The 14,993-nt window shown below is 43.7% G+C and overlaps 1 protein-coding gene across 1 annotated transcript in view; it reads left to right on the top strand.

Annotated features, from left to right (window-relative positions):
• The window catches only part of LOC106744814, a 206,166-nt gene that overhangs the window by 78,075 nt on the left and 113,098 nt on the right, over positions 1-14,993 (top strand). The gene's annotated exons all lie outside the window — the stretch shown is intronic.

Below are 14,993 nucleotides of genomic sequence, written 5' to 3'. Positions count from 1 at the left end.
AGAGGCGACACTAATATTCGCGCTCGTATGGCCTGTGACATCAAACTCACGAATGATCATCGGAGATAGTTGAGCCGCAAATATTGGTACGAAAAAACGATGGGTAAATGTGTCGATTTTGGTGTCCGGAGTGGCGAGTGAAAACGGCGTGTTTTTTTTTTTTTGTAATTTTTGAGCTGCTGAATCTGATTTTAACTTTTAAAAAATGGTGATTTGTCGGGAAAGTATTAAAATTAGCATATGAAATTATTAAATATATAAGAAGCTATAATGAAACTAATATGTTAATGAAAATGTAAATGTAATATGTAATAAAATAAATAATATTAAGTTATGCCCGTTATGCCAGTTAAAGGTCAGAAACAGACTTAGTAAAAACTACAAAAAACTGATTGTTTTTACCTGCCGCTGCGGAGGCCAAAATCGGCCCATTTTAGCAATCGTTCTTTTATTAAGTTATAACAATTATAAAATAATATGAACTACGCATCAATCTTCACGACTCATCCCCGAGAGATCTGTGGTTATCATATATTTATTTATATTGAAGAAGATGGCAATATTCGACATTTCGCTATTTCACTTGATTTCTTTTGTATCTCCATTTCCTTCTTTCACCTCCACACGGACGGGCAGGAACGCACACAGTTACCGGTCGTAACCGATGTTTGAAATAATTTACATAATATGCGCGTCATTAGACACAGCGATACGTTTTACGCATAGTTCACGGAGTCACGTTTCATGCTAACGCGGACCGTCCAGCCGACTTCCGCACGTATCGGAACTCGATCGAACGATAGCCGCCATCGCGCATCTGTCGTCAGCGACGTCTGCTTTGAAATTCCCAAGCTCGCTTTCGCACATTATGTGCAAATTCGTACGTACGTACGCACGCACGCACGCACGCACGCACGCACACCAACACATGTCCGCGGCCGCGCTCTTATCGGCCGTTTACAACGCCATCATTTACAATTTGCGGTCGTGTTCGTGGAGCGAAGTAACGTATACGAATTCCTCGCACGCGTGCACGCACGACGTCTGTCTACAGCATCGTCCATGAAACGCCCCCGACTTGTAACTTTTGGTTACTACATTGAAAGTGCATTTACTTACTTATGGAAAATTAATCACTGCGCCGAGCAACTCGATATTCGCGAGATCGGAGCGAGAAACGCGATCAGACCGTTTTAACAACGCTAATTTGGTTTATATTGGAACAACAGCGCTAAAACTGACTGATTTTCCCTGATTTTTCTTTTTTATTTGTTTAAGATAGTCGGATGAAAAAATCAGGGGATTCTTTTCTATATAATGAAAAATATGTAAGATTAAACATAACACGTGAGGATATATAATAAATGTACAAATAATGTAATACGCGCTTTTATTGCATTTCTTGACAACTTCCTAGTAAGTATATGTCGGTTTTGGGATCTACTTTCTCTCGAAGCGTCATTTCTCCAATTTTTTCAGCGGACAGTATGTAATATTTTTTAGAAAATTATAATATATTTTCGCAGAGAAATGTTGCCGCTTTCTATTCACGTATATAAATTTTAATTCCACACCTTCAACAGAGCTTTAGAGCCGAAGAACAAATTGGTATGTGGGTCTCGATGCCTTTCCTCCACTCGAACTCCGATTGATTTCTACTCGGTATCTCTCGTGTCTTACACTTCCTCCGTGTCCCTTAGGAACCATGTTGCGAATGGACGAAGATAAACGACGTTTCAACGCGGTCCCTTTGATTCTTACGCAATTCGTAACGTCCATTTATAAACTCGTCGACGCTTGGAGCGTCATATCCTCGGTGTCCTTCAGCCTATATAAATGCGGTCGACGGGGTTTTTATGCGAAGTTTAATATTACAGTAACGCGATATATCGCGATGGCATGTCAGGGATCCTCGAGTCGCGTTACCGTGGATGAATATCGTCCCTGAACGACGCTGTACACACGTCAATTCCGTAATAACTGGCATACGTGTGCGGCCGTACATACGTATATGGCCGGGCTCGGTAAACAACAGTGGTTGCCAAATCGCGGCTATTAATAAATGGAAAATCATTTGCGTAATGAAACGCATTCGGTGGTCCGTTCGACTTACCGGGCGGATGTCTCGAAGAGCGGACGCGAATCCCGCAGACGTGCCGTTCGCGCTCGCTTCGTCCGATTCCGCCGGAAGTTATTCGCGCGACGAAGTCGCGCATCGGGAGAAGCGCGTCTTTCATTGTCCCACGATACGCGTCGAAACTCGGACAAGCTTAGAGAAACGTTTACCTGGAGCGGTAGATATGATCACGTCTAAATCCATTAACGAGCGTATTAAAGACTCGATAATAATATCACAGTTCTCTTCCCGCAGGTTTTCTCTCTCTCTCTTCCTTTCGCCCCACGACTTTTCGGATATTATTCCGCGTCTCTCCGCTTCTCTTCACGGATTTCCGATGCGCGAGACTTCTAGCCGACGAAATTCAGCGTTGAAGCGTAGAAGCGCGCCGTTAATTTCTCGCGATACACGCTGAAACGTGAGTGCCTTAAACGAACGTTCATTTGAAACGACAGGCAAAATAGACGCGATTACGCTCAGATTCACTAATTGGTACTTTAAGGACTCGACAATGCGTTACGGTTCCGTTACGTCACAGTCGCTCGCGCGAATCTTCCTCAAATCTCAACCTCCGTCTCTCTCTCTCTCTCTTTCTCTTCGATTATGTACGAGTTTGTGCCAGCGTGTAAGTCACGCGAGTTAACGCGATAATTTAATAGAAGAGACTTTCCGAGCCGGTTGTCGACCTTTCGAACACGCAGCGAGCTACGATGGAAGGGTGTATACCGTCGCTGTGCACGCGCTGACGTGCATCGCGCGTCATTGTGCATACCTGAAACGACGATCTGTCGTGACGTGCATCGCGCGTCATTACAGCTGCGAAAAAATCCATGCGTGCCGATGCAATTACGTTCATTCACGATACCGAAGCGCTGTCGCAACCGATACTCGGGACGCACTGAAACGAGAAATCGCTCCTACAAGCTGGAAAAAAGATCGCTCTCCCATTGGTCACCGTGCGTATTTTCCTCGAGAATTAGTAGAACCTCTCGCAGAAATCCTCTAGTCGGTGGTATTTCTGCGCGCGCGAATTGCGGTCTATTTTCAGTGGTAACGGATAATAAGCACTTTGATCTCGCTAATTGCTACACACGCACACAGCCGCGCGAAATTCCCGACTTCGCTTTGCGATCAGGACTTTTCTTTTTTTTTCTCCCCTTTTATGTAGGTCGTGTAAAGGGGAGGGGGAGGACGCCCGATGCCCGCGCAGTCAAAAGCGGCGGATTAAATAAAGCCGCGGATCGGGCCCGGGATAAACGTCATTAGGCCGACGGCGATAAATATAGGGGGATTTCGGATTGTGTCCAATTAACATTTCTCTGTAAGCCGCGCGAACGTCGTTAGTCCATTAATAAATACGTTCGGCTCCCCTCCCTCCTCCCCTTTCGCCATAGTCCCGCTCGATAGATAAATAATGTAACACCGACGCGTCGGGTTACACGTACACACAGCTCGAAGCTGCGGAGTGTGTTACACGCGTGTTGCGAACCGTGCGCCTGTTATATACACCGTCGTGTATACACCGGGCCAGTGCGTGATTTACATATAGCAATTAACCCTTTGCGCTCGTAGCGTGCGTCGCAAGGATTTATGCGCCAGTGGGGCACATTACGAGAGACTTGCAAATCAAAGGGCAAGTGCCTCTCATACGGTGACATGTCCGCGGGGGACTCGATCGATTACCCGTGACGTCCTTTCGGACATCCGCGAATGCAAGCGACCACGGCCGGATTTTTGTTACAAAGAAGTACGCGCTCTTCTGTATCCATGTCAGTTTTGGCGCTTTTCCTCGAATATAAAAAAAATCTGTCAATATACTCGTCTTTGAAAATTCTCCGGATATGCGCGAACTTGCGAACTCGATTCGATCGCTCGGTGAATTGAAAGTCCAGCAGTCGATAATTCGCAACGATTCTCACGTATGAAGTCGATCTTCGACTTTTGTTTTAAACCGTTGACCTTTAATGCCCACGGCGAATTATCAGAAATAATCGCATCTGAATATCAGTTCGGTCGACGATAGCTGCTCGTTGATGGCGATAACGTTGGAACAACAGTTCGTCTCATTTTCATACGTACGATTGTTCGCCGCGCAGCTGGCGCGGTAAACCACCATCCTCGTTGTCCGGGGGAAAACGACACCGCTCGACGGTCGCAGGTGATATGTCGCGATGTCAATAAGCGTGACGCTACTAAATTCAACCGCTCTGCGTCGTGCGAGACATCGGAGTCTCTCTTGCGGTTAGCGGCCGATAGTTATCCCGTGCGGCTGTGCAACGCGCGGCATTAGTCACCCCGTCGTTCGGCAATCGTTCGCGAAAAAAATTCGGCCTTCAGCCGTCGTTATCGCGCAGAAATTTCGACCTTAATCCAGATTGTCTCAAGCGCGCCTACCGATATCAGCGCCTTATCAGTCGCCTCGTACGTATCAGCAGTGAGCGTGATATTAAAATGAAATTAAAATGAAATCACGGTCAAATTGGGTCATTCGCTGACGTAGAGATGTTGTCCTTTCCCCGACGGAGAGAACATTCCGATTTTCTTCGGAGAATTTCATCGACTGACGGTGACTACTTTTTAACGAATATTTGCGGCGACATCCATTCCACGTTGCAGACTGATACAATATACCGTCTTTACGCGTCCCGTGGCGCCTCTTATATCATTTCTTCTTCTTTTTTCTTCTTCCTTTTTTACGACGCGGAGAAGCCGTTACTGGATTTCACGAAAATCGGCGATGTTCCACTTCCGGCCGCTGCGTCTCTTTTCGGTCTAATCCGCGGAATCGCTCTTTTTCTTTCTTTCTGTGTCTCCCGCATCCTGCACGCGCACTGCTCGTTTATTTATAATGTCGTAAACTTTACGAGGCTGTCCCATCCGCGGTCGTAAGTGCGATTCGTAATACGGCCCGGTGTCTGCAATGAATCACATATAAAGCGGTTCTGTAAAGCAAGATAAACACGATCACAGTCATCACCGGCGATAACGTAACGCGACGGGTCCGCGTGGAGAAGATAAACTTCGGTCCTCGGTCTTCGCCTTGCTCGCGCGTTTCTTCTCGTTGGATATAGAATGTATAGCTGTTGATACTTAAGACGTTTTTGCAAATCCGTCCGTTTATTTCTCTATTTTACTTTTAATCTTTTTTTTCGTCGGATAATTTCTTTCAGATTCGATTTTTTCCTTCTTTTTAAGAATAGGGCAATCACATATTTCTCTGAACAACCAAATTTCATATGGATTTTCTTCTTGGAATTCATTCCCGAAATTATCCGATCTCTCAGCAATTAATGTTTCCGAAAGTTAATTACAAAAAATTCTTTGCCTTCAATCGTCCATAATTTATAAAATATTCAGTGCCTCGAAATTTGTTTAATTATCGATCGATCGGGGAATTCGCGGTTTAGCAGAAAACACGCTGGTTCCGTGACGCCTCGCGCACAAGTCGTCCGAACAAGTTATTTGTTTCCCATCGCTGAATCAGCGTTGGCTCGCGTGGGATGACAGACAGGCTGTCGGCTTTCCTTCTGCTTTCGGAACTGTCGAGTTGCGCGAAAGCGAGCGGCGCCAAAGTGCCACCGGCACATAGTGCCTCTTGTATACACGTGAGATCGCACAATCTAGCACGCACGTCGCGCGCGAAAGAACGAGCGGAGCGGAGTGAAGCTGAGGCGTGAAAGAAAAAGAAACGCCGCTGGGGAGAATAGACGCGGAACTTTTTAATAGCCGATTTCATGAGACAAGTCAAGGATAAGTCGTTTCGTTTCACGTTGAGGTTGATAAACAGCGATATAAAGGAAGTTGCGATAACGGATTAAGACGAGCTTGCGCCAAATCGCTGGATAATTTCGCGCGTGACGACCGAGCGCCTGCGAGAAAATTGATTTATTTCTACTTCGTAATCTCTTAAATCCGGTGCGTTGATGTATCGAGGTTGCCGATCGATGTTTCTAAGGTCGGACGGCCGCTGAATTGCCAAAGATAATCTCGATACATGGATCAGATTAACATTTGATCGTTAAAGAGAAGCCATACTTGATAACTTGACCGACGGAATACTGATTCTTTCTACAAAATTTACGCCTCATTGGCCGCACAGAATTATAAATACTTTTGCGCAGTGAAAGTATGCGCGAAAATGAAGTGAGGCATTGCTCAATATGTGATGAAAATGATAAAAAATTTTAAAATTGCCATTTTTAGCTGTCAGTTAGTGTAAATATTCAATACCTGATACGGAAATCCTGCAACTTGTATATACCGAGTGTATCAATGCTCCGATTAAGCTGTTGATACTTAAGGAAAATTCCAAAGAACATTTTTATACCTTTTCACATAATTCAGAGACCTAGAAAGATACGAAAAGTTTGCAGATGAATTTCTTATATTAGTTAGATTTCCCGTTAAATATGGTAAAACAGAATATATTCATTGCACTTACATTTACATAATATCTATATGTACAAGAAATACAAAAAGAGTAGATTGATCGTGTCAGTGCTTGACATAACATTTTGCGATACTATGTTATCGACGCATATCAAGTTCATTATCGACTTTGATATCCTTTCAACTCGGAGAGTAATGCCCATGATCTTGACGCTGAAGTAACATCATAGGTCTTTCGGGCCTATATTATGAAAGAAAATTATAAAAATCGCGCTCTTTCTGTGAATTTTTATAAATTACTTACTATTAAGCTTATCACCAATTTCTATTTATTGTCTTCGTAGCCTGGCTGCCGACACTAAACCAATTATTGAATCAAGCTGATAATAGCGGTGGTCATATGAGATCACCCGACTTTTTTTCTGTGTAACAAAAGAATAAGAATGAGATATAGCGTCTTGCATGAAACGTGGGAGAGGGGGTAAAGAAAACGTGTATAGGCTTCGTAGGCCTGACATGTTACTGTCAGGGTTAATATTAATTTCGACACCAACGCACGGCCTGTCAGGCCGATCTTGCAATAAATGCAAACTCGTTGCTTTGGCGAGCACCCGTTGACGCATATTAGCTGAAGTCGAATATATTCCGTGCCGGATAGTCCCTCTTTCTCTCCCGCCGCTTTTAAAATTTCAATTGATACCTATTAGGCATTCTTCACGCGGTGGTGATCAATCTTTGCGACGCTTTCGGCGTGTATCTGTCACGCATACGTGAGCGGCGCAGCGCGTAATATGTTAATGTAAGCTTTGTTTCTGCATGTCGGGATCGTGCCGACTCACTTTTTTTTTTTTCTACAGGAAGCACAAATAGCCAGGCGTGAAAAACAGCGCGTGGCAGTCTAAGAGGAGACGAAAAACGCGAACACGCGAGTGTCAAAAGCGGCGGCTGGTGGTCGTCGCCACGAATTTAATTATCGCTGAATTATATCGCCCCGCTTCATGCACGCTCGCGAGAAGATTACCAGCGTCGCTCATTATTCCGGGATTAAAACGCGCCTCCGCCGCGGACGAATTCCCCCTTCATTTCCCTCTCGGATGCGGTATCTACGGCCGCTCGCCGATATCTTTGCAGCCGCCACCTGTTATCCTCCTCACGCTTATTACTTATCACTCATTAATGTCGATAATCCGCCATTACTCTTACGGGTCGTTGTCCCGGAACGTAATGAGACACTGTTACTCCACTTTTACCCTGTCGTTTCCGGCGCGCGTACGTTGACCTCTGCGCTGAATATTCCAGCCTATCGCGCGTTATTCCTATCGAGAATGTTTGCTATCTCGATGTCGGTTAGGTTGGAGATTATTGCGTCAACGGTGCGATACATTAACACGTTGAATGCTGTAAGGGTCACCAATGACCGGTACTGTGATATTATCGCGTCATGTTAAGTTGCGTATGAAATATACACGGAAAACAAAGATTAGCTGCAGCAGCTAAATTAGTTGTAACATATGGACACGTAAAATTGCTAACGCTGCTCAAGTTTTAGGCGTCCGTATGTTACAACTAATTTAGCTGCTGAAGCTAATCTTTTTTTCTCCGTGTAATTAATCGCATTTATAAAATGGACCTCAATAAAGAACCGATGAAACGAGGTAAGAGATATATATATATTTTGAATTATACTTATTTACTGTACTGTTAGTGATGTAATCATCGATTAGATATTGGCACGATCAATGGAAATCAGCGCGGCAATCAGTATGTTAAGAAGTGTTCTTTCTCAAAAGAAAAAATCGAGAGATTCTTAGGGAACGCGGTGATAAAGACGCTACGCAATTTTGGTGTGTCCTGCGTCAGCTGCGAAGTATTTACGGGGAGATGACTCACGTGTTTGCAAAATTTGCTCAAACAACTTTGAAAGAGAATTTAAAAGATTATTCAAGGAAGAGAGAAAGAGAGAGAGAGAGAGAGAGAGAGATTGAAAATGAAATCTATTTTGCTATCTCAGCCCGTACTATATTGTAGAATTCAAAGTTTAAATATAGAGCCGAAATTTTTACTTGGGAAGTAGCAATACCCAGAAATGTGTGTAGCGTTGTGATCATTAGCAATGCACAATAGCTCGCAAAAATATCCGGAATACTCTGCAGCCTTGACAGCCGCTCGGCAGGTTCTCGTCTGCGACTCTCAATGTAGATACCCAGTAATGACGAGGCGGAATGTTTCGAGAAGAAGGCGGGATGTTTGCGTTGCTACCACGAGGCCTCTGTCGCCTCTGTGGGTGCGCGAATAACATTCGTACAGTACACTCGCGTGTACGGATCGGCAAACCGAGTATGCGTGTGCCCGTGGGTTCGGGTGACGAGTATTGGACACCGTCGTCGTCGTTGACGACCTCTTCATTGGCCGTAAACCATCGTCCACTTCGCCCCGACGCGATCACGCGATATTTCGTATTCAAGCGGGCTCTTTAATATTCATTAACGTACCTGTATATATATATTTCTCTCTCTTTCTTTCGCTCTGAGCGGTTATCAGCCAGTCAGCGCTTTTCCCTTTGTTTTTCACAAATCATCGTTAAGAGGTGCCGCCTCTTCTTCTCCAACGCCGACCTTCCTGCGACGGCGACGGCGCGCGTACACAATCCGTTATCGTCGTTTTGCTTGTTTTCACGGTGAATGATAAGAGGCGGCGCGCCACAATTCTCTCTGTCCTTCTCTTTCTTTCTGTTTTCCCTATGCGCGCGCGTGTAATGTGTATATGTGTGTGTGTGTGTGTGCGCGTGTACAGAGTATAACACGTACAGCTAAGCGCGATATATCTGGCTGTTAAGCCCCTACCTGCTTTCGTATCAACGTCTATTAACAATCTCATTCTTAATTCTTCACCGAGCCCCACGATATCGAGATTAATGTTTTATTCAGATCGAATCGGTCACGCGAGACGGCGAGAGAGCATTTGTGAGTGCAGCTTTGCAACATTGTGTTTTTACGACGGAAATTCTTGATTTCGACGGCCCTGAAATTTATTTCCATCTATTACATAAGAACAAGTCGTCTTTCGGCCGTCGCGAAGCCTAGACGCGGCTTGTTTACGTAAATAAAAAAGATTCTACACGTGGAAGAAGGAAAAGTTCCGCGCGGATCCGTGACTGGATCGAGAATTATTGCTCAACGATCGTCTTGTCGTGTTCTGCGAAAAGGCGAAATATACTTGCGGTAATCGGCGAATTGAAACCGCGCGGTTGCGCGGAGAGCGTTCTTATCCGAGGCCCGAAATCTTCGCAACATTGTGTTATCGTACGCTGGCGTGAATAAAACGAGATATAGACAGCCGGGGACGAATCGGCGTACAGAAAAGGAAACTAAAGATAGAGAGGAAAAAAAGAGTACACACTCGCATGCCGGCGGCTCGTTCATTGCGCTCTTATCGCGAGGGGATTCGACGATTTATTGACGACTGCGACCGATAAGGGGAAGGCGAATGAGCTACGAGGAGCATAGTGAAAGCCTCGTCGTGGGGACGACGAGCCGGTCAATCTTTGGAGCAAACAAAAAAGAAATTCGCGCAAGAACACGCGATTATCCAACTAACTCCGCCGCGGCCGATCACCCTGATCGATTTGTGCCAAGCGGCTGACGATGTATCCATTTAGACGCGTATTCTTTCTTCTTTCGTGCTCGACCGATCATAAGACACGGCAGTGTACTTTTTTTAAGTAATCGTTAACGATAGCGATTGAGACGCGGATGAGTGAGAAAGAAGGCGCTTAAACGAGAATCCCGTTTTAGAAAGGAAAAAGAAAAGGAGAGAGAGAGAAGAAATCAATTTGAAGCTTTATCTTATCTTAAGCAATATACTCGAGGGGTAACTATTTGCCTGAAGTACTGCTCTGAGAAAAGTGCATCTCAAGTTTTGGTTTTTTTTTCTTACGGAATACCCTCAGGAGGACAAGTACAACTCCATTAACAGTTAACGAAGTTGTAATTGAGGCTCCAAGTGCTCCGTGAGGTAATATAAAAACTTAGCATGGATCGTTCCTGAAGGAAACGATCGTGCTTATGTGCGCTTTTTCCATCCACCGCCAGCGATTATCAATCGTCGTGCTCGTTGCCGACAGTATTGTCCTCTTTTTTTTTCGTCTTATGTTACATAATTTGCTGTTTTATTTTCATATTCAATTATGACACATTATAATACGATATGATTAAAGTTGTTCTAACACTTAATATTACGATAATGTGATTGTTTTATGATACAAGGTCTGACAACCGTTAGTGAAATACATCAGTTTTGATCATTTGTATTTTATTAATATTCATTCACTAAATGTCATACTCTAAATTATTACAACACCATTATGGAAAACGGATTCAAAGTCTTTTGATAACTACGCTTTTATTGAATGTAATATCAATTTGGTTATTAATTTTCATAACTTGATTATATAAAAGACCCAATTATTAACCGAATCATTAAATTTAATATAGATTTTTTAATAGTGTAGTTTTATTTAAAAATATCATGCACGTTGGACTTTTTACCACAAAAGTATTGAAGTTACTTGTTGAAGAAGTGTTGCATGAAAACAAGCAATGTCGATAAGTTCAGCTTGACCGAAAAAATATTGTAAAAAGAAATATAATTTTAATGTAATTTTTATTACAACATTTTCTCCGTGTGAAGCCGAACTTTCGATTGCAAAACAAGTCACACATCGTCATCATCATCGGTCATAATTATCATTATTCTCGATTTACGTTCCATCCGTTATCGCTCTCAGCACGTATTCTTTTTCTTCGCAATCATCCTCCGGGCGTACGTTGGCGCTGCACGTGTGTGCTTATCTTTTTTTCACGCGAACGTTGCATTTAACGGATTCTTCAGCTACAAGGTTCAGTGCGTTCTGTGTCAGTGATGCGTGAACGAGTATTAACGGAAGAAACGGGCAATTCGATCGAACGACAAAAAGCACGTATCTCGCCGGCTGAAGCGAGGCGCAATACGTCCACACAGGGTGTGTTAATTTATTATCGTATCGCGTTCTATCTGTACATACATATACATGTATTTCTCTCTAAGCTCCTGCTTCTATCGTAGAAAAGGGACCGAAGTAGGTCGGGTAGCGCGTCTGCATTCGCTCTTTATACGATTTTACGCATTTCGCATCGCGGACAACGACCCGATCTGCACGATTTTTTTTAATCGTCGCTTTATTATTGCGCGTTATCTTCGCTATGAAAGTCCCCGTTTGAGCCTATAATCGCGAGGTATTTCGCGAGACGATACTACGCTCGGATAAGTTGATTCTCACTCGCGTGGTTGTATCATATCAATATTACGTCGTATAAATATTAGTAGACATTAAAGCAGATACGCGAGGGAATCTCACCGAAAACATTCCATTGTAGATTTCGGGAAGTTTGACTTCTCGGAATTGCCCGACCTTCAATTGTTTGTCGTTATCTAAGCGGTCTTCGTGCCTCTACACTTTGCGCTTTAACGTCTGCCATGAAAAGAATAGGAAATCCGAGACACTCGGTATACGTCCAGATACGGTGACAAAGGATGCTGTGCCTCGCGACCGATAGCGGATTACGACTTCTCATGTATATTCTCTCTCTCTGTTTCCGCGACTATTTTCGCACCGACCGAACACGTGATAGCGATCCGCCTCCGCGAATGGACATGCCATGGGCGGAGAACACGTGTGCAGGGAGCGCCGCCGGAGGCCACGTATTATTTTATATAAACAACCTCTGTTTTCTGAAATAACGTTGGGGTAAACAGCGCGCAGGGCTCCGTGTTAATTTACATTCATTCGATTTATCTCGAAGCTGCGTATCTGCCGTTTCCGCTGTAACTTTGGACTTCCGCTTTCAATTCGCGAACTGAAAGGATCATTAATGCGGACCTCGCATCTTCCCTCATTTCCAAAACGGATACGCTCGAAGTTAGACGCGGTTGCAGACGCGATAAGTTAATCTAGCATCGTGTATCATCGTCTGTGCGCGATCCGATGTGATCATGCATGTGGTCTGACATAACGTCGCGGAATTAGGAACCGCCGGACCTTACGGAAACCCTTGGAACCGTCTTTTTTTCTGGGGGCCCCTATTTTTTTGCGACGGCTCCCGAAATCCCATATAGAACCTGGAGGCCCCGAGAGATGTAAACACGCCACTGCACGAGCGTCCTCGACCGGTCCGAGCCACGTGTCGATCTATTGCGCCGTTCGCCGCCGGCGACGCGCACATTCGCGTCTGGTGATTCGCGCCGCGCACCAGATACTGGCGCCTTTTAAAGGCGATCGTTATGTAGGCACTTCGGGTACGCGTATGCAAACGCAACACAACTCAATCTGAAATCGCGCGCGTTTACGAGCGCGGGTTAATTAGTGTGGTTTCCATTTTCACGGTTTTAAGGTTCTCTCGGACGAATTCGCTCAACCGTATAACGCACGGGAAATCTAACCGAGCGTGGTAAATGCAATACCTGTTTTTATATCAATTGCCTGGCATCGTAGTCGATTTTCAAATTACTCGATGTGAATCTCGACAAATTATTGTACACGTTTTATTATTATCATGCATTATCATATGTTATGATATATATCATAACGCGTATATAACATATCACACATTATCGTATAAACTACTTGTGTTATACATGTTGACCTTTCGCGTTTTACGGCTACGGATGCGGTCGCGTCGGTCACGGTAATTCCGTTAAATTGGCCGACCCGCGCACGTTAGAATCCGGACGCGGCATTCATCGCGAAGGGAATCGCCGTACGCGTATTGGGCGCGGCTTAATGTAAGATTAATGAGCTATTATGATTAATGGAGATTGAACCGCGTTTAATCGGATAAATGACAAGTACGGCAGCGGGGCCGGGAGGGACCGAATCGTTTTTCTAGCGGTTAGCTAATCTATTTGCACACTCACGGAGTTCTATTAATAGCCCGAATGGCGCGATGCTTACTACCGTCTAATGATACGTCCGCCGCTGTTGTTCCCGTCTGAGCGCCGAACCGCGCGATTACGGAACACGATATGATCCCAGACATTCTTTTTCACCGTCTCCTCGAGAGATGGTCAAGGTGGTATCATCAATCGGCATTCTTCTTCGCGCGAACATTTTCAATCATGCGTCGTAAATAAAAGAATAGGATAGAAACGAGTGAATTTTTATCTTCGGCCGGCAACGTGTAATTCAGCAAGCTTACGGTTTTGAGGATCACTCCAGGTTTTTACATTGCTCCGGACTGTATCAGAATCTGAAAAAGCTCTTGTATCTTTATAGAAGCTTTAATTACGAGTTTTTATTATCATTAGAGAAGCCCCCCCCCCCCTGCATACAAATTTTCCCAGATTTTTTTACAACATAGATTCCGATTACCCAAAGATTTCCCAAAATTTATCATTATATGTGATACCAATCGAGAATCCCATTCTTATCCTAAACATGGGTTTTCTGTATTAAATAATCGTGGTTAGGATAATACATGTTCGAGACGGCAGCGATTCGACCAAAGGGGATTTATTTCGTCGCTCGAATCAGAAGTAAACCCACCATCGGCGGAAATATCTCGGCCAGTGTCCAAATGCGAATCTAAGGCGAATATTTGCGCCTCCGACGCATTCCGCTTTGTTCGTCGCGTCTCACTTAACGTCGCCGTCGCCGTGCGCGAGCTGTTGTTTTTCCGAAAATATAGGTCAGTCCCGGCTCTCCGCGTGTTTGTTTATCAGACAGTAATAGAAATTGCACGTGAATGTACCATGCGCAATGACGGCAAGTTTCCCGATTCTCGGCGAGGTCGAATATTATTCCTTTATTTACGCCACACATTTTCTGACGCCGCGTTGTATTATAATTTCGCGTTATCCGTGATATTATTTTGCAGACTTTGTTTACTTTGCAGATGATGTGATATATCGCAAGTTGATTCTAATACGTCATGTAGTATATCTCTAAACATATTCCAAATAATTTTTTTATGATATTACTTATGATTTGGATTAGGGGATTCAATCAAATATGATCCTGCTCTTTTCGGTTGCATATAAATTTCATATAAATGTACGCAATCTGAAGAGAGAGAGAGAGTTTAAGAAGTTATAGATATAATTTAATCCGCTATATATTTCCTTTCGTCTCTTCATTAATTATTCAACAAACCTAGCAAAGTGTTTAAAGCAAAATAAATCAATCAAAATAAACAATAGGCGTTGAAATTAATTTGGTGCTTTCGTTACCAAAAATCCAAATTTATTTATCAATAGGAAAGATGTATAATTTTAATTATCCAGATAATCTCCATTATTACTGATGACTTCACGCCGTGTATAGAAATGGATGAAATTAAAGGCACCGAATTAGTTTACATGCTTAATGCATTCATTCGGTAATACCATTGAAATCTGTTCGTTCATATTTATATGAAAGAAATGAAGCTTATAATTGTAGATTTATCAGCAAATC

Source organism: Dinoponera quadriceps, unplaced genomic scaffold (genome assembly GCF_001313825.1).
Source record: "Dinoponera quadriceps isolate SergipeBrazil2010 unplaced genomic scaffold, ASM131382v1 scaffold1308, whole genome shotgun sequence".
In the NCBI taxonomy this organism is placed as follows: domain Eukaryota; kingdom Metazoa; phylum Arthropoda; class Insecta; order Hymenoptera; family Formicidae; genus Dinoponera; species Dinoponera quadriceps.
The sequence above is the reverse complement of the archived record's forward strand: the minus strand, read 5'-3'. Positions and strand labels throughout refer to the sequence as shown.